The sequence below is a fragment of the Lissotriton helveticus genome, chromosome 9 (assembly GCF_964261635.1).
Source record: "Lissotriton helveticus chromosome 9, aLisHel1.1, whole genome shotgun sequence".
In the NCBI taxonomy this organism is placed as follows: domain Eukaryota; kingdom Metazoa; phylum Chordata; class Amphibia; order Caudata; family Salamandridae; genus Lissotriton; species Lissotriton helveticus.
Genome location: NC_136070.1, coordinates 508,039,339 through 508,064,373, shown reverse-complemented (window position 1 = coordinate 508,064,373; position 25,035 = coordinate 508,039,339). Strand labels below are relative to the sequence as shown.

The window sequence follows — 25,035 nt, the reverse complement described above, 5'->3', positions numbered from 1 at the left end:
CTCACTGGGATCTTGTTTCCTTTTCATGAAATTGAGACGTTCCACCATTACATTTGGTTGGACAGCGTCCGTGTAAACATTCCAACCATCACCATTTCCTGGAGGGGAACAGAATTTGGTAAGTTGTCAAAAACTTGATGACCAGCGCTTCCCAAATGGCTATATAAAATTGCTAATTTGCGTTTAGGTGAATATTCCTCTGCGTCAATGGCAATCAAATAGCTCTCAAAGCTGCAAAACCAAATCTTCCAGGATTCATTTAGTTTATCATTAACCGGAAAAAAATTATTTAAATGAACAACTGAAGATAAGCAGTTTGTCTTTTTTTTTTTTTTTAAGCAAAACACTTTAGATTTATCAAGATTTCTTTAAAGTTTTCAATGAAAACATGAAATGTGTCACAGAATAGTGACTTATTGAAAAGAAAGTTTCTTTCTTGTACTTGAACGTTGTTTTTTTAAATTAAATAATGTAGAAAAATGACATACCATTCAAATCGAACTTGAGGAGCAGCTGATTACTCGATCCTAGAAGAAACAATCATATTTTGAAGAGAAGTAGCTGTTTGCTCGATCCTGCATGTGTCTGTGGCTGTAGCCTGGGGGAGCATGCTTGACATGCGCTGCAGTTTGTTGCGACTACCTGCGTTACCAGGCGATCTGGGATTAGTAGGTGTCTGGGAGAGGAGTCTGTTTACTGTATGTGCGTTGCGAAATGGTTTGTTTGTATGGCTACTGGACTCAAGTAGGGTGACCAACTGGCATGGGTGTGAATTCAGGGCGGGGAGTGTAAAAATTCAGTACAAAGGGTCAAAATTCAGAACAAAAACTCAGGACGGAGGGTCAAAATTCAAGACAAGAATTACTGACACTACAAATTAAGTTGTGCAATAGTATGTGAGTAAATAGACAACAAACATAAGTACAAGTCTAAACAAGCATTTGCAATGCAATAGGTCTCGCATTAGGAAAGTTTGAGCTATTGGTATTGTAAATGTGTTGGTTTTGAAAATCGCGAAATTAATAGCTTTGTCATTTACAATGCCAATACTTTCAACTTTCGCAAATGTGACACCTATAGCATTTGTAATGCAATATGTGTTGCATTTACGTGACTTAGATGTATTGGTATTACAAATAACAATTGCTTTTAATTGTTTTAAATAATTAATACTTAAATAAAAGTTATTGTAATTTATAATGGCAATAGCTTAAACTTTTGTAAATAACTTTTGTAAAGATTATGTTCAGTGTATTTTATTGTGAAGAAAACCCAAGAACAGAAGTGCAATATTAACATCTTTTTGTGACATTTGTAATAAAGCTTAAAACATTGAGAGAACATATTTGAACCAGTTGTTGAATTGTTGCACAGATTGATGCTGTGGTTGCGACGAGTGATGTGGTTGCGACGAGTGATGCTGTGGCGTTCAGTGATGCTGTGGTAGCGCAGAGTGATGTTGTGGTGCCCCTGAGTAATGCTGTGGTGATGCTGAGTTATGCTGTAGTAATGCGATAGATAGATAGATTGTAATTATGTGGCGTGTAACTATGTGGCACTGAGTGGTATTATTTGGAGTGTATGTTGCATTGTAATTATGTAGTATATAATTATGTGGCACTGAGTGAAATTGTGTGGAGTGTGTGTTGCATTTAGTAGAGTGTAATTAAGTGGTGTGTAAATATGTGGCACTGAGTGGTATTTGGAGTGTATGTTGCATTGAGGGCAGTGTTATTATGTGGTGTGTAACTATGTGGCACTGAGTGGTATTTGGAGTGTATGTTGCGTTGAGAGCAGTGTAATAATGTTGCGTGTAATTACGTGGCACTGAGTGGTATTTGGAGTGTATGTTGCGTTGAGCACAGTGTAAATATGTAGCATATAATTATGTGGCACTGAGTGGTATTTGGAGTGTATGTTGCGTTGAGCGCAGTGTAATTTTGTAGCATATAATTATGTGGGACTGAGTGGTATTATGAGGAGTGTATGTTGTATTCAGTAGAGTGTAATTGTGTGGCGTGTAATTATGTGGCACTGAGTGGTATTGTTTGGAGTGCATGTTGCATTGTAATTATGTAGCATATAATTATGTGAAACTGAGTGGTATTGTGTGGAGTGTGTGTTGCATTCAGTAGAGTGTAATTATGTGGTGTGTAATTATGTGGCACTGAGTGGTATTTGGAGTGTATGTTGCATTGAGTGCAGTGTAATTATGTGGCGTGTATCTATGTGGCACTGAGTGGTATTTGGAGTGTATGTTGCATTGAGGGCAGTGTTATTATGTGGTGTGTAATTATGTGGCACTGAGTGGTATTTGGAGTGTATGTTGCATTAAGTGCAGTGTATCTATGTGGCACTGAGTGGTATTTGGAGTGTATGTTGCATTGAGTGCAGTGTAATTATGTGGCGTGTAATTATGTGGCACTGAGTGGTATTTGGAGTGTATGTTGCATTGAGCGCAGTGTAATTTTGAAGCATATAATTATGTGGCACTGAGTAGTATTTGGAGTGTATGTTGCATTGAGTGCAGTGTAATTTTGTAGCATATAATTAGGTGGCCCTGAGTGGTATTTGGAGTGTATGTTGCATTGAGTGCAGTGTAATTTTGTAGCATATAATTATGTGGCACTGAGTGGTATTTGGAGTGTGTGTTGCATTGAGTGCAGTGTAATTATGTGGCATGTAATTATGAGGCACTGAGTGGTATTTGGAGTGTATGTCGCATTGAGTGTAGTGTAAAAACGAGATACCTGCCAGATTGAAGGCTAACCAATGATAAGGCAATGTCATCCAACTGAACTTATTTGCATTTAAATCCGTCTTATGTTGATTAAAGACTGGCATGGATTAAACCCTCCTGGACCGGAATTGCCCCCACCCTCATTCTACACTAAGCATAATACAAACTGCTTAAACTTTCACAATTCATTCATACACACAAAGCTATTGCCTCTGCCAAGGCATTTTGGGCTTGGCTTGACAGACGAGAGGCGTACAGGAACTGTTGTTCCCTATCCCGCTCCTTTAGTGCTTCATTTCCAGGGCATGAGGGACTGTTTTACATATCACAAGTTCACAGAGTTTTCCAACAATCAATTCCTTATCTCATACATGGATTCTTTCTTAAACAAGCATTTGCAATGCAATAGGTCTCGCAGTTGTGAGAGTTTGAGCTATTGGCAATGCCTTTTATTTACGTGTTGGTCTTTAAAACATAAATGAAAGCATTGTCATTTACAATGTCAATAGCTTAAACTCTCGCAAATGCGAGACCTATTGCATTGCAAATGCTTGTTTGTGGTTAGTTACCAGAGAATTTAGCATCTCTGCTCCATCTCACTCTTCGTCTTGAGTTCCAAAAGAGTGCAGTGGGCACTTTAAAACACTGTTTCAACAAAATGTTTAGACTGCAATGCAAAGATCTCTCTCAAAACATTTAATATACCTTTCGGCAATAACAAAAAATGCTTTTCCTAAACTACAAACACTTTATGCAAATTATGCCCATCGTTTGAGGAGTAGTGCTATTTAAACTACCACAAACATACAGACATGCATACCCACACCACGTGTGCATCACTCTTGCACACAGAGTAATCACCTCAGTTAATCCCTTTAACACCCGCTGTCCCACCTATAAACACCCTTTCACAACTTGCACATGTACAGACCACACTCTGCTACTGTATCGTCCTGTCTCCTCCACACACATGCACTCAATCCCCTTACTTGATCCTCCACATTAAACATGCCAACCCTCGCTCCCAAACCTTCAACTAGGCTATGCAAGCTCGAGGACGAGGTACACGGCGAAGGCTGCTTCTGTGCAAGTCCCAGGACCTAGTGCGCGTGGCCGAGGAAGAACCAATACTTATGTTAATAGAGGAGGGGGCTCTTCTCAATTGCTCCTGTGTTGGGGAAGCGGCGGGCACGAATTAAAAAAACCGGCGGGCACGAATTAAAAAAACCAATCACCGCCGCAGCCCGGAGGAAAACACCGGAAGCAGATGTCCGGCCCGCCGCCTGGTTGTGGGCGGGGCCGGGAAGAGGTGGGTCCGCTCCGACTGCCCTGCGGAAGCTTTGCCTGTTGTCCTCCGGTCTCCCGAGTCGTGAGGGAGACCGGAGATGCCGTGCCAGCCATGGCGGGGGGGGGGCCGTGCACAAGAGGGAGCGCCAGCTGGAGAAGGAGAGACCGGCCCGCCGCCGAGTGCCAGCCGACCCGGTGAGTCCCGAATAGAGAGGAGGGGCGTGAGGCCTCATGTATGCGGCGGCCGGGGCCCTTCTATGTATGCGGCGGCGGGGCGGGGGTGGGGCGCGCGGTGCGCGTGTGTGTCTGTGTGGGCCTTCCTGCCTGCGTGTGCATGCGTGTGTCTGTGGCAGGGGATGTGCACGGCGCCGGGCTGGGCGTGCGCGCTCACGAGGTCAAATCTCCGGCAGGAGAAGCTCGTGACAGTCTGCTGTCCACATTCCCCTAAAAGTGATTACATTAGTTGTCTCGCATAGAGAGCAAAAGCTTCGCTTTTGCTTTCGTCTAGCGAGACCTAAAAACATAATACCTATCGTTGCAGCAGGCGCTTTTATATTTTAATCGTGACTTGAAATCCACGTCAGACCTAATGGCCAAAGCTTTTCCTACTAATAAACTGTGGGGAAAACAAACAAGTAATGGCGTTGTAAATGACAATGTCTTTTTCCCCCTGTTGACCCCCGCATACAGACATACATAGAAACTGCACTACAAACGGGCACACATGCGTGCACACGCTGAGAAACACACCCACCCCGTGAGACAGACACACTAATACATAGAGGCACACGGGTGCACCGAAGCACTTGACCACACACACAGGCACACTGAAGTTTTGGGTCTGAATGACCCTGTTCAAACCTGGCTGAAGCCTGACTGATTCCCTCCCCGTCCGACCATCATTCTGAAGGTTGATAGGAGGAAAGATTACACAACCTCAACTCAGTCACGCTGTTACAGTTGAGTCAGGCATGTGGCTGACTTTCCCTCACTTTTAGGGATTTAGCAAGCGACCCTGCCCCAGTCAGTCTACTGTCCTTTCTTGTGACTGACTTTACCAGCCTCATAGCGATTGGCTGTGCCCCAGCCCCGCCAGCCTTTCGGATGCAAGCTGGACAAGAAAAAACCTTCTCCAATCCCTGCCTCACTCAGTGTTGAATCACGTGCCAACAGGTTTCCTCGCTTCCAGCGGCCTACTAGTAAAGTGGCAGACACATGACTGACTCTTTCTCAGTCACACTGGCCCATCAAAGGCGACTTTTAGATGTGGCTGACTCCGTCCCAGACAGGTCAGCCTCTATGTGGCTGACACTGTCCGGGCCCTGCCATCCCTTCCATGTCGCTAAAATGCTTCCTGAGTTTGTAGATGTGAACGAGGGGGACTCGGGGACCCAAGAGGAAGCACCTGGTCCAATGACATAACCAAAACTATGCCAGCCCCTGCAAAATGTGGTGCACCCCCACTCCATGTCTCAGTGATCACGGGCTGAACGTGTGACCCCCTTGTTGGGAGAGGAACCAACTGTGCGGCTGGGCCCTGTGTTAAGCCCCAGGCCTGATCGATTAACTCTATGTCCTGATATACCTCTATAGCACCACAGAGGGTTTCAGTGCGCTTTCTTCTGCAACAAAGTAATTCTCCAAAAAGTTCTAATTTTTCGCTCACTATTGACACCCACTATCTACCAATGCGGTGGGTTTCAAACCAGACTGAAGCCAGGGCTTGCTCGGAATTGGTTTAGTAAATATGAGGCGAGTTGCCCGGATTAAGGGGAGGCACATTGGAGGCGGTGCGAATGTGAAGAGAAGCGGACTCAGTGCAGGTACGAGCAGCGCCAGCCCTATAGGAAGGTGGATGGGATCAGACAAAATGCACATTAACCAACCAGGCAAAACGCGTAAGATGTTCGATCACCTTGAACACTGACTGATTCAAATAATTTTCTTTGCACGCAGCTTTGCTTCTGCGGGCATCTAAAGTTACCTCTGCAGTTTTCTTTTTTTTATTATCGCATTTAAGCCTAGTTCCCTATGATTTGTTGGCCGGTGTTTTGTCATTTTATTTTAAGCAAAAAATGCTGTTTTTGAAACCGGAATTGCACCTTAAGCATATAACCGTTTACACAACCGAAAGGGTTGCCTTCTTTCGGCAGCAAAGCATAAAAACGCACTTCGTTGTAAAATTCGAGAATGTTAATTAAGTGTAGATAAAGGGCCCCTGAGTTCCCAGGCAAGATTAGAAAAATAAAAGCATAACAATTAATGAGCTAAAAGAAAGATAACAGTGTCATACAGCGTTTAATAAAATATGAAAACGAACCGAAATGGACTCGAGTGAATATTCGCGACAAGAAACTCAAAAATTAAATGATGTAGATTAATCTTCGATTTGCGGAGGGCACAGCTCTGGAATTCTCCGGCAGCGCGGCAGCCGCAGGCAACTCTCGCAGAGCACACAAACGCGCCCGGCACTTCAGAAAGATGCTTTACTTAACGAGGCCTGACACGCAAATCGGATTTCCGGCTGGGAGAAAGGAGAGGCGTGACACGCACGAAGGAAGGGGCGGAGAAACAACGGAGCGGACTGCTGAGTCTGGACACAGGGAGGAACAGGACGAGAGGAGTATAACAGACCTGGTGAGGGGGGGGGGGCGTCGGGGCACATTGACGGTTCCCGCCCCCCCCCAGTGATGGAAGCCCTGCGTGTGCCCGGTGAGTGGGGTTGGGAGGGTGTGTGTGTGCGCGTTTGTGTGCGAATGTAAGCCCTGCGTTTGTGTGTGATTGTAAGCCCTGCGTGTGGGGGTGGGCGGGGGGGGGCGGGTGAGTGTGTGCGCGTGGGAATGTGTGTGCGCATGCGTGACTTTGCCTGTGTGTGATTGAGAGAGCATGTCAATGGGAGGCAGGGGATGTGCACGGCGCCGTGCGCGCCCTCGAGGAGGAATCTGAGACAGCAGAGGCTCGTGCCCTAACGCTGTCTCAGATTCCCCCGAAAGCGCAGACAATAGGTCCTTCGCTGACGCTCGACCTAAAAAGTGACATAGCGGCCTCCCCACTTTCAAGTCCTAGAAAATCCCATATTGCTCTGGGTGTTTTTTCTGGCCCAAGGGAAAGGAAATAGGATTTTAGTGCTGCCCAGCACTTCAACAGTTGCGCAGTGACTGGGAACAATGTGAGCCACCGTGTTGGGACATGCCGAAACAAAAGCTGCCACTCTAGGCCCACAAAAGTGAAAAACCCTTTTAACCCCGCTGTCCACTTTGTAGAAGAGAAATGGCTGTAGACTTTTAGAACAAAGGATTCTACATCCATTGAAAGTCCATTAATAGCTTGTTTGTTTAGCACAGGTATGCAGGATATGGGCAGAACAGTTTGAAGGCAGAAGGTCTCCATTTGCTCCCTTCAAATGCTGGAGCAGATTGATGTCGTCCATAGTCAACAATTGCGTTGTCCCCACAGGATGCCGCGACGTGCTCCATTTTTAAACCATGGTTATTTAATTTTGTTGTGATCTGCTGTGCAATAGCTGTAGCAGTTTCTGCTGCATCCTCGTAGAAATCCAGCATAGTGTAGGCCACACCGGAGGTGAAAATAAAGTGTAGCAACTGAAGTGGATGGAGTTTAATGTTACCTTTGTTTGAGGCGTCACTGCAAACGGAAAAATATCCATCTTTTAAGTCTTCTTGTGCTCGCTACAACGATAGAGGTGCAGGCACATTCAGAGTGATGCTCGAGGCCTTTGTGCGGCCACAAGATGCTTCCATCGCTATGGATGAGTCGGGATACATTACTTTGCTTAGCTTAGCTTGATGCCACAACCCAGGGAGCGGTAGGAGATGTGATGCTTCACAGCATGGTACACCAGAGTCACCTCTGCAGCTATGACCTAAAATGTAAAAAAAAAAAATATATATATATATATATATATATATACACACACAAATGGTATAAGCACGCAAAGAAAATCTACATTGGTGAAGAAAACAATGGCCACAATGGGGCTTAGAACTGCAAATTTAAACTAAAGTGTCGGCTGGTAACCCAAAAGCAATTATGGTGTGCTCTTAATATAAACAGAGTGAGAAAAGTGCGGTAAAGGCAACCTGACTTGGTAAACACTGCTGCACATTTAAAGAAAGTAACAGACAATTGTTAGATGGCTCGCCTATTCAGTTTGGGAGTCTTAGAGTGTGACAAAGCAAGAAGAGTGTAAAAGAATTACATAAAACCCATGTCACATTATGATGAAGCAAGCAATTACTTACTTTGGATACTTCTGACTGGAAGTTGCAGGTAAGATGAAATTGTGGCACTCCATATGTGGAGTTATTTTTGGATGCGATGACACAACTTGTGCATGCTACTATCACGCAACATAGTTAGGCCTAAACATAATACTGGGACCGGAGAGTCAGCCGTTTTTAGGCTGATCTGGTCACCGGAGACTGAGGCATAGGAGAAGCACGGCATTTGTAAAACTGAAATGTTTAAACTAACTTAAACGAACGTGGAATAAGGAGTCGGAGGCGAACTTGCCTAAAGGGACATTTAAAGTTTTCACCTTAATGGTGCCAATATCTTAAAATATTCTTAATTGAATACTGTCTCCTGTATTTATGAAACCTGCCCGGGTTCTGCAAACATTGTCTGATCCTGGGCATGTGCAATTTCTCTCTGGACCATCTTCATTGGCTTAGGTTATAAATGCTGCCTTCCGATTGTTTTTAAGTTTGTTAGTTGGGCCCCATGACAGCCATGTCAGTCATTTGTATCCTTCAGGGCTACTGGCCCCTTTACTCGAAACACTATTTTCTTTCCTGTGTCCCCCCCCACCCACGCCCCCTCCCGCAGTCTGTGATTTCTCTGCCCCCCTCCCATTCATGCCTTTTAGCCCACCCGCACCCCCATTTCAAATGCAATAGGACTCACGTAAATGCGAGTTCTATTGCATTGCAAATGCTTGTTTTTAAAGTATTGCGCACTAACATGCGCGCGCTGCCTTACATCTGGCGCATGCGCCAAAAGTCTCCCACTCCACGAGGAAAAACAGGAAGTGAACTGGATAGAAGGGTGTTTGGTTTCCAGCGCTCGCGCACACCACTCGTTTAATAAGCTGACTGCGAAAATTATGCCAGCCGATTAAGATTTTACGGTCAACCTACAACTAGGCTTCTGGCAGAAACAGAGGCTAACTTCAAACTGGGAACACATCCACTCAGAAGCCCACCTGTCAGCTATATAGTAAGACGGGTCAGACAGATACTGTCTCTGCACCTCAGAGGCACGTGTGGACGACACAGCTAATAAGCACATCGGAATTTCACACAGCGCATTAAGATTGGTTGATGTTCCAAAAATTCTCCAATCCTAGGTCATCGTCTACATTTCGAGTTGTGCCCACTCCAAGAAAATTTTCAGCCATGGGATTGGCCACGATACGACCCGGAAGTACTAGGGCGGACAGAGGTACAGCAGGGTCTTGGAGGTTTCTACTGGCCAAAAGTGAGTCAATAGTCGAAGGGCATGTTTATTGTATAAATAACTTCTACAATTATTCACAAAAGGTACTGCGTTTTTAGTTACCCGATGGTCCAAGCATAGGCTAATTGGCTGTTTTGATTTATACTTTCAAAAAAGGTGTTTTACATATAGCCCCATGAGCGAATGGTCTGTGGTTCGAGATTCTTCGGGGTCGTGGGGACACTGCCAGGGGGTGATATCCGCAACAGTTTATACCAACCTGGGGGAGCGAGAAAAGATCTGTTAACCCTTATTTTTTTCATAGATAACTCAACAGAAGGTAATGGACTGCTTTACATGAGAACGCATTTGTTTATGGTAGGCACAGGGAGATGAAGGGATTTTCCCAGAATAGCAGAAAGTTGGGCTGATGCCGAAACTTGAACCAAAGTTGGCGGCTCTGGCCATTACGTCACATCCTCGCAATAGAGTCTCTACATTGACGCAACAACATTCTATGATTCTGGGCAGTTGTATTTTGGAGTGCTTTACACAGGCACCAGTTACCTTTACAGGGACACATCCTCTCTGGATGTTTATCCGCGTTTATATTATTTCGTAATGAGGCATCTTAATGAAGAAAGCTGCTGAAAGTTTCCTTACACAAACATCCATTCGATTCTTACCTGGTGAGCTCCCTGCTTTCCTTGTTCTTATCCCTATCGCACCAGACCTACATTTTAAAGCGTCCCGATGCTTCTCTTAGGCACAAAGTGCTTTATAAATGTAACCAGGTAGCGAGGAAACAAGTGCAAGTTCGTATTTTTTAAATTACATTTGCTATTACAAAAGGCTCCACTATGAGTGGTAAGGAAAGACACGCTTGAAGAGGGACGTGGTGGTGGTATGGACGTTGTTTGTGGTAGGGTGACCAGACGACCCGGATTTCCCGGGACTGTCGCAGATTTCAGAGTACTGTCCCGAAGCTTTTAATTATGTTAAGTACGTCTCGGTTTTTAGAACAAAGGTCAAGTCCTCCTGAAAACCAAAGCCCTGTTGAAAGTTCTGCTCATGTTTCCAGAATTTTTAAAGGCACATCTAACGTTGGAAATAATGTATCTGCCTCTTCCAAGCAGCGCAGGAGAAGGCCGGCTGCATGCTCAGAGGAGACAGAGTGGGAGGAGGGAAGGGGCTCAGGCTGGCAATCCTGCCATAGGCACGCATTTACATAGATAACATAGCAAAATATATATTTACACACACACACACAGGGCTTTAAGAGGGATAGAAAAACTGGGGGGTCTCACAAAGTGGCGTGACCAATGTAATTAAGGGTCCGGCTTAAAAGCACCTAAGCTGAAAATCTATGCTTAGCTTCTTAGGTTGCCATCCGACTAGCAATTTGCAACATCTGTCATTACATTCAGGTATTTTATTTATTAATTGAGTTTATTGAGCGCGACAGCTACCCATGAGGGTTTCCCGGCGCTAAGAGACATATCGACAGCATAAAGCAGACGATTTAGAGATCGAAGAGCCAGGTCTTCACCGCTCTGCGAAAAACGCATGTGACAGTTTTCCATCCGTATGGCCAAAGGAAGTGAGTTCCACAGTCTGGGTCCTAGGTTTGCAAAGGAACTACCGCCCATTCTGGTAAGTTTGAACTTTGGCACATTAAACAGATGATGGGATGAAGAACGAAGTGGGCGAGCTGGAAGGTAGGAGCCGACAAGGGCCTGTAGGTAGAGGGGGGCTGATCCTATTTTGATCTTATGCATAAAGCTCAAAGCTTTGAACTTTATTCGATTTTCAATACGAAGCCAGTGCAGCTCTCTAAGGCGTTCTGTGATGTGGTCACGTTTGCGACAGCCACAGAGAAGCCGAGCTGCGGCATTTTGGACCAGCTGGAGGCGCCGTGTGACGGCCTTTGTGGACCCCAGATAGAGCACGTTACCGTAATCTAATCTGGAGGTCACCAAGGCACTCACACCAGATCGTTGGGTGTTTTTGGGGAGTATCCAGAAGATTTTACGCAGCCATCGAAGAATAGTAAAACAGGTGGCTGTGACTCTGTTGACCTGATCTTTCATGGAAAGTCCCTTATCGATAATGACTCCCAAATTCCGCACTTGTTCAGATGGAGTTGGGAGGGGACCCATGGTAGTGGGCCAATGTCTCAGGTTCCAGAGGTCGGGTTTGTTGCCAAGGATCAGGACCTCAGTCTTTCCACCGTTTAACTTGAGTAAGTTGCTGGTCATCCATTCAGATATTTTACTGAGTCCTGTTTGCAGAGGGGAGGGGGGCCGTAGGATCAATTTGTGAGAGTGAAAAAACAACTTGTGAATCGTCAGCATAAGAATAAAGGTTTAAACCAGAACTTTGTGCAACATAAGCCAAAGGTGTAACATATAAATTAAAAAGAAGAGGGCTGAGAATAGACCCCTGGGGAACCCCGTGGGGGGGAGGAGTAACACTTAGAAAAAATTTGGAAGGTACGGTCAGACAAAAAGGATGTGAGCCATCCCAGTGCTTTATTGCCAATGGCAGCGAGGGATTTGAGAAGGATACTGTATAACACAGTATCAAAAGCTGCACTGAGATCAAGTAAGATCAGCGCAACTGTTTCTCCTCGATCCAAAAGCAGACGCAGATTGTCTGTAACGCCCAGCAGGGTCGTCTACGTAGAGAAGCCTGGGCGAAATCCAGATTGGGATGAATGTAACAGGTTATTGTCTGTTACAAATGTAGAGAGATGGGCATGGATGTGTCGTTCCAGGACTTTCGAGAATGCCGGCAGTAAAGAAATGGGACGATAATTGGCGGTTATTTTAGGGTCCGCCAGTGGCTTTTTCAAGAGTGGGGTGACCATAGCATGCTTCCAACAGCTGGGAACGGTTGCAGTATCCAGCGAGTGATTTAACATTTTGCACATAATAGATAGATGCGAAGAATTCAGGGAACGTAGTATCGGGGTGGGCAGAGGGTCTAGCGGGGATCCTGACTTGACTTTGCTCAGAGTTTCTAATAGAGATTTCGGGCAGAGATCAGGCCAAGACAGCAGTTGAGGCGAAGGTGACACAGAAGAGTTGACGGCCTCTTCCCTAATCTGAAGAGAAGTAAAGGAGACATGTGTGTTGCTTTGAGCAAGGATGTCCTGATGTATATCCGTGATTTTGGAGATGAAGTACTGAGCAAGCTCATCGCATTTCGTGTTAGATAATTGGGGAGGAATGGCCGTAGTCTGTGAGCCAGCAAGCTCCTTCACCACGTTAAACAAAGTTTTTGATTTGTTTATAGCTTCATTGTTGGATTTGTTAACATGGATGGCTCTGGTTGTAGCACACGCCTTATGATAGCTTTTCAGCTCAGTTTTGTAGTCGGTACCGGATGTAAGAGAGTAGTCTTTCCTCCATAAGCGTTCTAATTTCTTACATTTTGAATTGTGCGAACGGAGCGTCTCGTTGTACCAAGGAGCAGGGGCTTTGTGGATTGTCCCTTTCTTATGGGTAGTGGGAAGGCAGGAGTTTAACGCTTTAAAAAGCCAGTCGGTGGCGGCGCTGGCCATCACATCCATATCATTAGACGCAAATATATTTTCTGGCTTGAGGTCAGATAGACGTTTGTTGAAAGCAGCAGGGTCAAGCTTTTTCCAATCCCTTTTTTATGTGTGGGTGACAGGTTTATGAGTTGGTGTGTTCACATTGTTAATGACGGTAAATTTAATTAAAAAATGATCGGACCAGATGATTGGTACCGCCGTGAAACATTTTACGTGGGGACTGTTGGAAAAAATTGGGTCTAGGAGGTGACCGCCTTTATGAGTGGCGCCCTTGTTAAACAAGATGAGATTCATGGAAGCAAGGTCTGCAATAAGGTTGCAGGCCAAACTATCATTATGATCGTCAAGTGAACGTTTAGATCACCAATGACGAAAAAATTCCTAGATGTGGATCGGGCAGATGCTATGAGTTCAGAGAGTTGTAGCTGCCATGCGTAAGCAAAGCCTGGAGGGCGATACACTAGTAGGCCCGAGAGGGTGGTTTTTGGTTGGAGAGCCAGCTTAAAAAACGCTGCCTCACAGCCGTTTAGCGGCGAAGGATCCAGATGACATTGATAGGTATTTTTAGGTCTCGCCTGTCGATGCGCATGCGCATCGAGCAAGCGAGACTATAGGGGCTCATCTACTCTTTATCTAACTTGCAAGGAATCGTGGCGATTCCTTGCAGTGCCCGTGACTTTTAAGCTCAATGCGCATGTGCATTGAGCTTAAAAGCGCGTGCACAGCCGCCCGCATTCCTCCGACACCTTTGAAGTGAAGCTTAGCTTCACTTCAAAGGCCCGGCTTCTTCACACCCACATGCCGCTCTGCCCCGCTCCGCCCCCTCCCCTGAGTCATCCTGCCTGCCCCTTCCCGCCGTGTCGCATTTCTCCTCCCCCCTCCCCTCTCCCCTCTCTTCCCTCCGTCTTGTTTTCTTTGATGCTGGTATTTCCATATCTGGCAGCTTCCTGCCCTCACCCCACGCACGCTGTTTATTTATTTATATTTAATATGCAGGAGATCTCAGTTTATTTAATTTATAATTAATGATGCCGCCCACGCTGAGGCTCGAACCCTGTTCTCCTTCTCCAAAGTCGGCATCGTTATATGTTGAGCCACCTCTTCGCACCGTTTGTTTGTGCTGACTTTCTTGCTCTGCCGCTGCTGGCAGCGGCATTGCGCTTGGAGGGAACATGTAATTGACCCGTCTCGCTTCTTTTCATTTGAATTTTTTTTACATTGTCTCCTTCCTTCCGCCCCTCGCAGTTTGTTTTCCTTGCACCGTCCCTTCTTACAGTCCCTTTAACCATTTTGGTGTTGCTCAGCCCCAACTAGCATGTTATTGTCAAGCCTCCAAATATGCAGCACAAACACGACGTACAAAGAGATTAACGTGTTGCCTGGAGCACATTTCGGGAATAACATTAAATGAAAGCCCAAACCCGCTTTACCGCAACTTGCTTTCACTTGTTGTCTTTGTTTCCAGTGCTATTTTAGAGCTTTGTGCAAACTACACTCTCGTTATTTTGCTGGTAATAACTTTGAGGGAATAGCGTATTTTTGTTTTTTAAATAGCTGGCAGCTTCCTGCCCTCACCCCACGCACGCTGTTTATTTATTTATATTTAATATGCAGGAGATCTCAGTTTATTTAATTTATAATTAATGATGCCGCCCACGCTGAGGCTCGAACCCTGTTCTCCTTCTCCAAAGTCGGCATCGTTATATGTTGAGCCACCTCTTCGCACCGTTTGTTTGTGCTGACTTTCTTGCTCTGCCGCTGCTGGCAGCGGCATTGCGCTTGGAGGGAACATGTAATTGACCCGTCTCGCTTCTTTTCATTTTAATTTTTTTTACATTGTCTCCTTCCTTCCGCCCCTCGCAGTTTGTTTTCCTTGCACCGTCCCTTCTTACAGTCCCTTTAACCATTTTGGTGTTGCTCAGCCCCAACTAGCATGTTATTGTCAAGCCTCCAAATATGCAGCACAAACACGACGTACAAAGAGATTAACGTGTTGCCTGGAGCACATTTCGGGAATAACATTAAATGAAAGCCCAAACCCGCTTTACCGCAACTTGCTTTCACTTGTTGTCTTTGTTTCCAGTGCTATTTTAGAGCTTTGTGCAAACTACACTCTCGTTATTTTGCTGGTAATAACTTTGAGGGAATAGCGTATTTTTGTTTTTTAAATAGCTGGCAGCTTCCTGCCCTCACCCCACGCACGCTGTTTATTTATTTATATTTAATATGCAGGAGATCTCAGTTTATTTAATTTATAATTAATGATGCCGCCCACGCTGAGGCTCGAACCCTGTTCTCCTTCTCCAAAGTCGGCATCGTTATATGTTGAGCCACCTCTTCGCACCGTTTGTTTGTGCTGACTTTCTTGCTCTGCCGCTGCTGGCAGCGGCATTGCGCTTGGAGGGAACATGTAATTGACCCGTCTCGCTTCTTTTCATTTGAATTTTTTTTACATTGTCTCCTTCTTTCCGCCCCTCGCAGTTTGTTTTCCTTGCACCGTCCCTTCTTACAGTCCCTTTAACCATTTTGGTGTTGCTCAGCCCCAACTAGCATGTTATTGTCAAGCCTCCAAATATGCAGCACAAACACGACGTACAAAGAGATTAACGTGTTGCCTGGAGCACATTTCGGGAATAACATTAAATGAAAGCCCAAACCCGCTTTACCGCAACTTGCTTTCACTTGTTGTCTTTGTTTCCAGTGCTATTTTAGAGCTTTGTGCAAACTACACTCTCGTTATTTTGCTGGTAATAACTTTGAGGGAATAGCGTATTTTTGTTTTTTAAATAGCATGCACGAAAACAGTATAATTTCAATTTGCACCACTTATTTCCCATGTTTGTGTCAATGTAAAAATCGACCCTGCACACCCAGCACCAGGGCCGTGTGCCTCAATGATGCAGTACACGCACCAGTAACTGAAATATGACGAAAGACTGAAAGGAGTAGCTACAAGCTGTGCTCTAGTTCTGCTCTCCAAAAAATCAGCAAAGAAACAAGCAATTAAGAACATTTCATTGAAGAAACCATTGAGCAGGAAACAGAAGGAAATCCTACAGAAAGAATCCTAGAGAAAGAAGCTTGAGGTATGTAAACACTTTTATTATGCAAAGGACGTCAATTTCAGGATGCTCAGATGCTCTCATTGGAGTGAAGCGATGGCTTACGTTGAATGAAGAAGCAGCTCTGAGCACTTCAAGAACAGCTGTAGTTTACCACAAGGCACAGAGGCTCTGGCAAGCTTGCATAATGTGGCGGTAGTCCACATCTCGTCATCTAGTGCCCCTCCCTCTGACCACATTATAACACGTTTGTGCCGAGTTGGCTCTATGGTTTATGCAGGAATGAAAAGAAACAAGTAAAATGCATCAGAGATGAGAAAATAAAAAACAGCGAATCTTTCGTACTAAAAAGATGTATGTGAAATAGTTACGAATCTGTTAAAATATGAGCGACAATCCTCAAGTCATCCACAACTTACACTGGTGCTGTTCACTGAAGGGTTCACACTCTGCTTATTCAATTGTTGGCCTCTTGCTGAGATGGTGAATAAAAAGCTATTTAGTGTTCATTTGTATTAGAGCATGAATTACAAGATCAGCGAGTAGTAGTGAGACCACCCAACAATTCTCCATCAGTTGGCAAGTAAGGGGCCATTCTAAAATGGCAACACCCAGATCCTGGACTGCCTAACTCTCGGCCCACCCATAGTATAGTCTGGTAAAGATGATGCTCACGAGTGCCTGTGCAGCAACAAAAAATATCAAAAATGCATAATCTCGCCGGCGCTGAACTATGGATCGATAATTATTTGTCAAATACATTTTTAAAACATAAATGTTCCTCTAAGGCACATGGCAGATGCTATCTGTAGCCTTGAAAGTCCATAGGCCCTGAGAAGTGAAAGGTGATTGGTGAGGGCAAGTTGTGCTAAGACATACTCCTAAGCTTGTGTGCTCACCCTCACCCTCAAACCTTCACCCTCAACCCCTCACTCACCCTCACTCTCACTCACCCTCACTCTCACTCAGCCTCAACTACTCTCACTCACCCTCAACCCCTCACCCTAACTCACCCTCACCCTCACTCACCCTCAACACCTCACTCACCCTCACCCTCACTCACCCTCACTCACCCTCAACACCTCACCCTCAACCTCAACCCCTCACCCTCACTCACCCTCACTCTCACTCACCCTCAACCTCACTCACCCTCACTCACCCTCAACCTCACTCACCCTCACTCACCCTCACTCACCCTCAACCCCTCACCCTCACTCACCCTCAACCCCTCACTCACCCTCACCCACTCTCACCCTCACCCTCACCCTCACTCATCCTCAACCCCTCACCCTCACACAGTGCAATAGGTCTCAGACCATTTCAGTTAGAGCTTTAAGACATGTTTATGGCTTTTTTTATTTGTAATTCTTTAGCATTGGCTACAGGAAACAAAAATGCTAAACATTTACAAAAAAAACCCATAAACAATTCTAAAAGCACTAACTCTAATGGTGCGAGACCTATTGCATTTCCAATGCTTGTTTAAATATTATTGCCACACCGCCACCAATTTTCCTAGGGCGATCGTGCCTAACAATTGCATATTGAGCAGGGAGAGCTTCTGCGATATCTGGTCCGGAACTATCGCGGAGCCATGTCTCTGTAATGAAGAGTGCGTCAGGGGATTCATCTGTGAGAAGATCAAAGATCTCACGTTTATGTTTGGGCAGGGAACGACAGTTCAGGCTGAGGAAGGTGTAGTTTGAAAGGGAGTGAATTGCTGCTCGGGAGGCCAGACCACAACATCGTTGTGGGGTATCCAGATGGAAGGAGCAGTGGGGACAGTGTTGTGGGAACTGATCTAGCATTTTAAAAGTATCTGTCGGATGGTCCAATTTAGATCTGAGAGCCAGGATCTGATCAGCGTCATAGCATAATCGAGAGCGAACAGTTTGGTCAGGGGGTATGGCCCCTGGGCCCAGAAGGGCTTGCCTTAGGCGCGCCCGTCCGCTGCGCGTACGGGGAAAGCACATTATTAATAGAGAGGGAGGTGGGGGGGGGGGGGGGGGGAGCGTGGCTTGTTGGAGGGGGGCGTGGCCATCCTCTGGGGAATGGCGGCGAAGATGATTGTGGCCCGCTGCAGCTATGCAGTCAGCTGTGCGGGACTGCCAGAGCGTGAGTATTTAAAGTGCAAGTGCCCAGGAGGGGGAAGTAAATGGATAAAACACAATCAGAATACAAATATTTAAAAGAATTACGATTTGCGCTATCTCCCGGCTTCCGCCTCAGGAGTACAGTTTGCCTCACTACCCTTACAACAAGCCAGTACTATTGGCTTTGTCAATGGGTTTTAGTTGCACAACATGAACAGACTCCCAGGATATAGCGGCATAGCTTTGCAAATTTAGCGGCACAAAAATTGAAATTTAGCGGCACAAAAGTGGGTATTTAGCGGCATTATTGCGGCACCTTATTTTTTTCGTAATCATTCCTTTTCAGCCTTAAATCAATGTAAACTGATTTAACAGGGTATTCCACTGTGAAACTGGCATGGTTAAAGTGTCTGTGGCTCTACGGAAGCACAGCTCCACTCTGCACCTCGTGAGAGGGGGCCCCATTTCTCCCTGGGATGTTCTAGCACCCATGTATGCACCCCTGCCGGGGCACCACTGCCTCCTAGACTCTTCTATTTTAAAAAACAGTTATTTCTATCACCCTTTTTAACATTGAAAATATATTGTGAATACAAATATGACCCATAGAGGAAGTCTTGCTTAGCTGCTAGAGCGCCTTACTAAAAAGTAATGCAACGATTTAAGTGTGGCAATTTAAGTTGCTCGTTGGTTAATAATCAGGCTGGCAGACAGCGTAGGCCATTTCTTCATCGCAGCCTGCCTTTAGGAGTCCCAGTAAATTAACGCATTCCCTGGTCTTAATAAACTCGCTACACAATTTTCTCTAATAACAAATGTTTTCTGCCTCTTATTTTGTTGTGTTCTTGAGTAACATAGTTATGTTTACTGCTGCACTGGTACTAACTGAAACTCGGCTGGTTGTGTGGCTATTACGGATGTGGTGACGTAGGTAAGTTCAGCCAATAAGATGTCACCATCTTTTTTGCTGCCTGCCGAAGACCTTTTTTGTGGCCAAAAAGGTAAATTTCGCGGTCATCGCGCCCTTCAGCTGATTACGCGATTATTTTGAAAATCGCGAAATGCTGGAGGGTCTGTCTAATACAGGAAGAGCAGTCTGCAGTCCTCAAGGGAATAAGAAGCTTGTGTAGTGGGCGAGGTTGTGACGTAAGGCTAGAGCAGCAGACCTTTGATCTGAGATGACAGTCTGACGTTTGTTTATTCATAAGGAATATGTCCTGTGTAATGTAACTGGCGCCCATGTGAAGCGCTCTGCGTTCGCGCTATACAAGCCTGAAACACGAGCTCCTTTGGAGTTACATTCTCGGTGAAGTGTATAAGAGGCAGTGACAGGCTGTACTATTCAGACAAAATGGACAAATGGAAAGTGTCAGCAGGGGCCTGTTTAACCTTCCGCAAAAATGTCACAAGCAACCCTGTGCGCATGTGTACTGCTCCACTACCCTGTGCGCATGTGTGCTGCTCCGCACCCTGTGCGCATGTGTGCTGCTCCGCACCCTGTGCGCATGTGTGCTGCTCCGCACCCTGTGCGCATGTGTGCTGCTCCACTACCCTGTGCGCATGTGTGCTGCTCCACTACCCTGTGCGCATGTGTGCTGCTCTGCACCCTGTGTGCATGTGTGCTGCTCCGCACCCTGTGCGCATGTGTGCTGCTATTAATTTAGCCAATGGCTGAAGTGGGCTGACACTCTGCCCCATGCTGTGGTGCCTGAAGAAAAATGCGAATGACACAGTTTCAGTCCAGTAGAGGATGAGGGCTGGCTGAAAGCCCCCCTATATGTAACTATATTGTACATATACAGTATTATTAAACTAAAAAAGGCTTGACTAACGCCGAACCTAGAAAAATACCTTCTTTGTTAAGTAACTGTTTTTTAAATATACAACGCCTCGATGTGGCTGAAGACGAGGCGATCGGGGGAGAAGCAGTAGTGAAACCTAAAGACAAACAAACCAAGCAATCTCACCCTTGGTTTAAAAATATCTTTCTATCTCTTCCCGAGTAATTTCCTTGCGTCAGACACTCTGCCTTTCTTTGAGGCCTCCGCCTGTCACGTCTGAAATATTTTCTCCAGGCTATGAATTTCTTACCTTGTTCACAGCGAAAAGGTCGGAAGATATTTATTTCGTAGGATGGGAAACACAAAAACTCTTCATTTGACACGTCTCCCTCCCTCACAGCGTGTGTGAAGAGACAATAGAGTCTCTTATTACCTTATCCTAAACATAGGTTCATTCCAGTATGCCATCTAATTGCCAGTTTTCTTCGTGCTGCACGATCAATACGCTCTGCTTTCAGTATCATCGGGAGCCCTTTCTTTCCAAGGGGCCCGAGCCGAGCGTGTGCTGTGTAAATACATCCGTTCATGTGCTATTGCCTCGAGAGCACAGATAAATGAAACTCGGCTGGTTGTGACGCTATTACGGCTGTACGCGCCCATGTGGTGACGTAGGTACGTTCAGCCAATAAGGTGTCACCATCTTTTTTGCTGCCTGCCTAAGACCTTTTTCGCGGCCAAAAAGGTCAATTTCGCGCACATCGCGTCCTTCAGCTGATTTCGCGATTATTTTGCAAATCGCGAAAAGCTGGAGGGTCTGCATGAATAAGCAATAGCCATGGCTTCGTAGTATAGCATATTGAAAATGCTCCTGTTTTGAAATGATAACACTATAAAAGAACAACTCTCCTTGAAATTCACATGAAAGACAGTGAAGGGACCAGTCTCATCACCTGCTTTTTAGAACTGCTGGTGCTGAACACCGGCAAGACCAGGCCCACTTAAAGGGTGTGTGTGTGCGCGCGCAAAAATCAGAACAGGCCAGAAATAGAAGTACAGGACTAAAAGATCAGAAGCCTTGAGAGTGCTGACATTTACACTGACAAACAGCCATGAACACCCCTTTTAAAAGGTGTACTGACACGGAGGCAGGCGCTCTGCCATCGACTTACTTTTGAATGCATTGGACCGAAGAGGGAACTTGGAGGGGCGCATTCGAAAATTATCCAATTGTAGGTATATATTTACCCATTTTTTATATATATTTTACATTTTGTCTATTATACAGTGCATTGATAAGTGTGTTTATCCATGTATGTAGATTTAGAGAGATTGTAGCTAACCTCAAGGCAACCGGGTGCTCTGTTAATTTATAATCCACTTATTCCTGTTATGTAGTTGATTGTGGACTGTGAGGCAATTCTTGAGCCTCTGTTTACACAAAAATTGCTTACATAACCTGCTGTGGAATGGGAAGAGATGCTTGTTGGAATAGGGAACAGCTGTACCATATACAATGCCTTAAATTACAACTAAGAAATGAATGGAGTGATTGCTTTCAAAAGCTATGCACTCTTAAGGTGCTGTCATTTATATGTCAAACTCATCAAGTTGTTGCCAGGAATAAATTATGAAAATGTGACATAGCGTGACATTTGTGATCATGACGAAGCGCTTACACAGTGATATATTTATAGCTTTTCCCTACATATTAACCAGCCGAAACGCTTCATTAAATTGCCATCAGATATCGCTGCTTGTTGATTGACAGCTTCACTAAATCCAAACTTTGCTTTAATTTGGGAGGGCGGGGGAGATGCGCATTCGAAGAATTACAGAGACCATTGTAATCAGAGCTTAAAAGGCTTTCTGTAAAAGCATGTAGATCGGTACTGGGGCACACAAGCACGGTGGCCTACACACAATATGTTCAAGTATTTCATTTGGGCTTCTGGATTTCACCACAGGCCGAACTCCACTGAAGTCATGTTAAACCTTAGTTAGTACAGCCCTGCTTCTCTAAAGATCAACAGGCAACTGGCTCTTCTTAATTTAGGCAACAGCTCCTCTGCACTTTATTTACTCTCCCTATGGGTGTGCAAGTTTACTTTATATTAGCCACTAAACTACCTCATGGTATAACATTTTCGAGGGGGCTGCATCTGATTCTTTGTCAGAGCGCTTACACAGTGATACCTTTACAGCCACAGAGATCTACATTGCACTACTGTGCGATAATATGCTGCATCACTAAATACTTTTAAGATCCCAAAGGCGAGACCGATTGCATTGCAAATGCTTGTTTCCATACTCAGTGCTAAAACAGATTGGATAAAACCTCTGTGTTATCAGCCTCTTAGCATTTAAATAATAAGACATATGAATAGGAGGAATTTACTAAAAATGTTGAGGGGGGGGCTGGTTCTCGTTCTTTAGGGAGTAGACCTTTTAAGGACAGCCTATAAAATGGTGTTGTCGTAATCACACATATTACTGCTTGACAGGTTACAAAATTGAGAGCAACCCATTAACGAAGGTCTTGTAAAGATAGTGGACGAACGTCTCATCTCTCCCATGGGATTCTCTCCAGGGAATACATGCACGTATATCTAATAAGTGTAAGTGAGCCAGGAAGCATGTGCGAGTTAATATTAACATTGTGGCAAGGAATGAGTTCATTTCAGCTGCAGGATGGACCTGTGTCTTTTATTCATTTTGTTCCAAATGTACATCTTCTTTTAAATATTTATACCACGAGGGGCAGTTTAATCTCTGTAGAAGGGATGTGTATTTATGAAGTGATCTGCACCTGGGACTTCTCATTTACAACATGCGGTTAGGCGGTGGAGTAGTGAAAATGAGTGGTAATCGGTGCCGTTCACTTAAGATAAAATAAAGTTTTCAGGTTTTATTTTCCACGAAAAATTCTCTAGTCAGACAGCCCCAAAACAAGTTTTTCACCACTGGACACAACCTTGAATGCTGCACGGAGATTATTTCTCGAACACATACGTTTCCTTGTGTAGATTTCACAAACACCGTGATTGATTCCCCTTCAGAAGACTATGCCTCAGTCTCTGGTAACCGGAAAAAATGAGGTATAGTGAACATACACTGAAAATAAACGCACATCACGCTTCATGAGGCAAATAAAGCAGCAACTAAACTTACCGATCACCAAGTAGGTGTTTGCTGGGAAACGGCAAGTCCACTGCAGACTGGTTATTCAAAAATGCAAAAGCTAAAGGCTCAGAACGTGTTCTGCATGTCCGGTTGTACCGTAGCTGTTCTCATTGGCCCTGACGCATCAGTCCAATAAGAACACTCCTGCAGTGTACTAACAAGCTCTAGGATTGGCTGATGGCTTTCAAGCCAATCCTAGATCGCTCTGTTTGTTCTCCATAGCAACGATTGGAGGCACGGTTGGTGATAGAAAGCCACATGATTGGCCCAACAATTGGTCACCCAACAGCAGGTAGTCTGCGGGATTCGTTGCTCTCTCGAAGGGTTAGTTGATCTCTTTTTACTTGCATCCCTTTTCCAACTGCTATCTTTATTTTGCAGATTGAAACCGTCAGATGGAAAGCACAATTAATGATTTCACCGCAGCGTGTTGCACCTAGCAAGGTTTGTTTTGGTACGAGTTGGTTTGTTGCCAGACAAAATGCCATATGTTTGGATACGACGAGTCTTTAAATCTCCACAAAATGTGATGTGTATATATGTTTAGTCTTTAAATCTCCAGTTTGCTGCTCTTTTGTATTTTTTAAAAGATGTACACAACTGTGCTGCCTTGTTTTATGCTGTAATTCAAGATCAACACGGTGCTGATGTAGTATCACTGCAAATAATATCTTAAACCCTTTATACCTATGTCTTACTCATAAGCCAACTATTTCATTAAATGTGTCCCTGCCATGAAGGTGTTCTGATTGCAAGATTAATGCAGTGTGATTTATTTTTTAGTTTAGCGAGTGCATATGGGGTAAGTTCTAAGAACCTGTGTTTTACATTATTTTTTTCAATTTGGGTAAGGATGAAGCTGGTTTGTCATTTAGAAACCCATGTAATTCCTGTAGTCTTTGTAAAGTGCGAAGGTCAAGTAATACATGTTACTCACAGAATAATTATATAACCAAAAATATTTATATGCGACAATTGCTTCTCTCCTTAACTGTGTAGGGCACCTAAACTGTGTTTTCTTTATGACGCACCCTAGGTCGTCTACTAGACCCCTGCCCCCACCGATATTTGTAGGCACACGATGTAAGCAGAAGTATTTTTGAAGATTTCTCCTGTTGTTTCCCTCCAAACCTTTATAGTTGACTTTGCTTTATTTCTCACCTGCGTAAATGTAAAGAAGGTTATATTTAGGCTTTCCTGTTTTCAGTTTCTATTTTTGGTAAATTCTGGTGGTGTTTTTTCAGTGTTTTCCAGTGATTTCAATACCTCAAAAAAACTGTGCTTTTCAGTGGTTACTCGTTTTCGCGCCGTAAAAAACAACTGAAAGTGTTTTACCGGTGTTTATGGAACGCTTTGCTTTTATTATTGCTTGTTTCTCAAAGACATTTAATGCAACCATCTATGCTACACCTAGTCAAGGAATCCCTCAACAGAGGCCCTACAGAAGGTGCTTAACTACCAATTCTAAGGGTAAAAGCATTGGTCTGATGCCTTCTGTGCTGCAGCACATTCCTCCCACAGACACGTATAAATAAATGACTGCCAGAAAGGTGCTTATGAAGAGGTGGATGTGGTGGTCTGTCTTAGAGTGCGGGAATGCTGCGGGTATGAGACTAGGTGGGGTAGTGTTGTGGTAGATTGGTGCAAGTGCTGGTTGGTATGAATGCCGCTGTCATTTCTGCGGTCAACAGTTTCCCTGCATACCCGGGCCAACAAGCTATCGGTCTGGAATCTGAGGATGTGCCGGTTAATTTCGTGCAGGTTCTTTGTCCATTTTTGTATCTTTATTTTTAAAGCGACATCCTCAGCCTGCTATCCCCTCCCTCAGCCTCCGTTTCCTGAGCTCAGAAGCAGTTCAGGCCTGAGATAAGGATCG

General features: G+C 44.8%; 1 protein-coding gene and 1 long non-coding RNA gene across 4 annotated transcripts in view; one reads left to right on the top strand and one right to left on the bottom strand.

The window, feature by feature from the left end:
• Window positions 1-340: 340 nt before the first annotated feature.
• On the bottom strand, window positions 341-23,277 carry LOC144781479 (uncharacterized). The gene is made up of 3 exons (XR_013600995.1): window positions 23,148-23,277; window positions 7,053-7,910; window positions 341-929 (listed from the first exon to the last, which is right to left on the bottom strand). It is a non-coding gene; the product is annotated as an uncharacterized LOC144781479 (long non-coding RNA).
• A 142-nt stretch (window positions 23,278-23,419) lies between these two features.
• Window positions 23,420-25,035, top strand: part of PCNX4 (pecanex 4) — a 355,649-nt gene continuing 354,033 nt past the window's right edge. The window contains exon 1 of one of the 3 annotated variants that reach the window (XM_078660350.1): window positions 23,420-23,603. The gene's annotated coding sequence lies outside the window, so the exon portion shown is untranslated. Of the gene's footprint in view, window positions 23,614-25,035 lie in introns of all 3 variants that reach the window. The other 2 variants (XM_078660351.1, XM_078660352.1) reach the window with 2 other exon arrangements.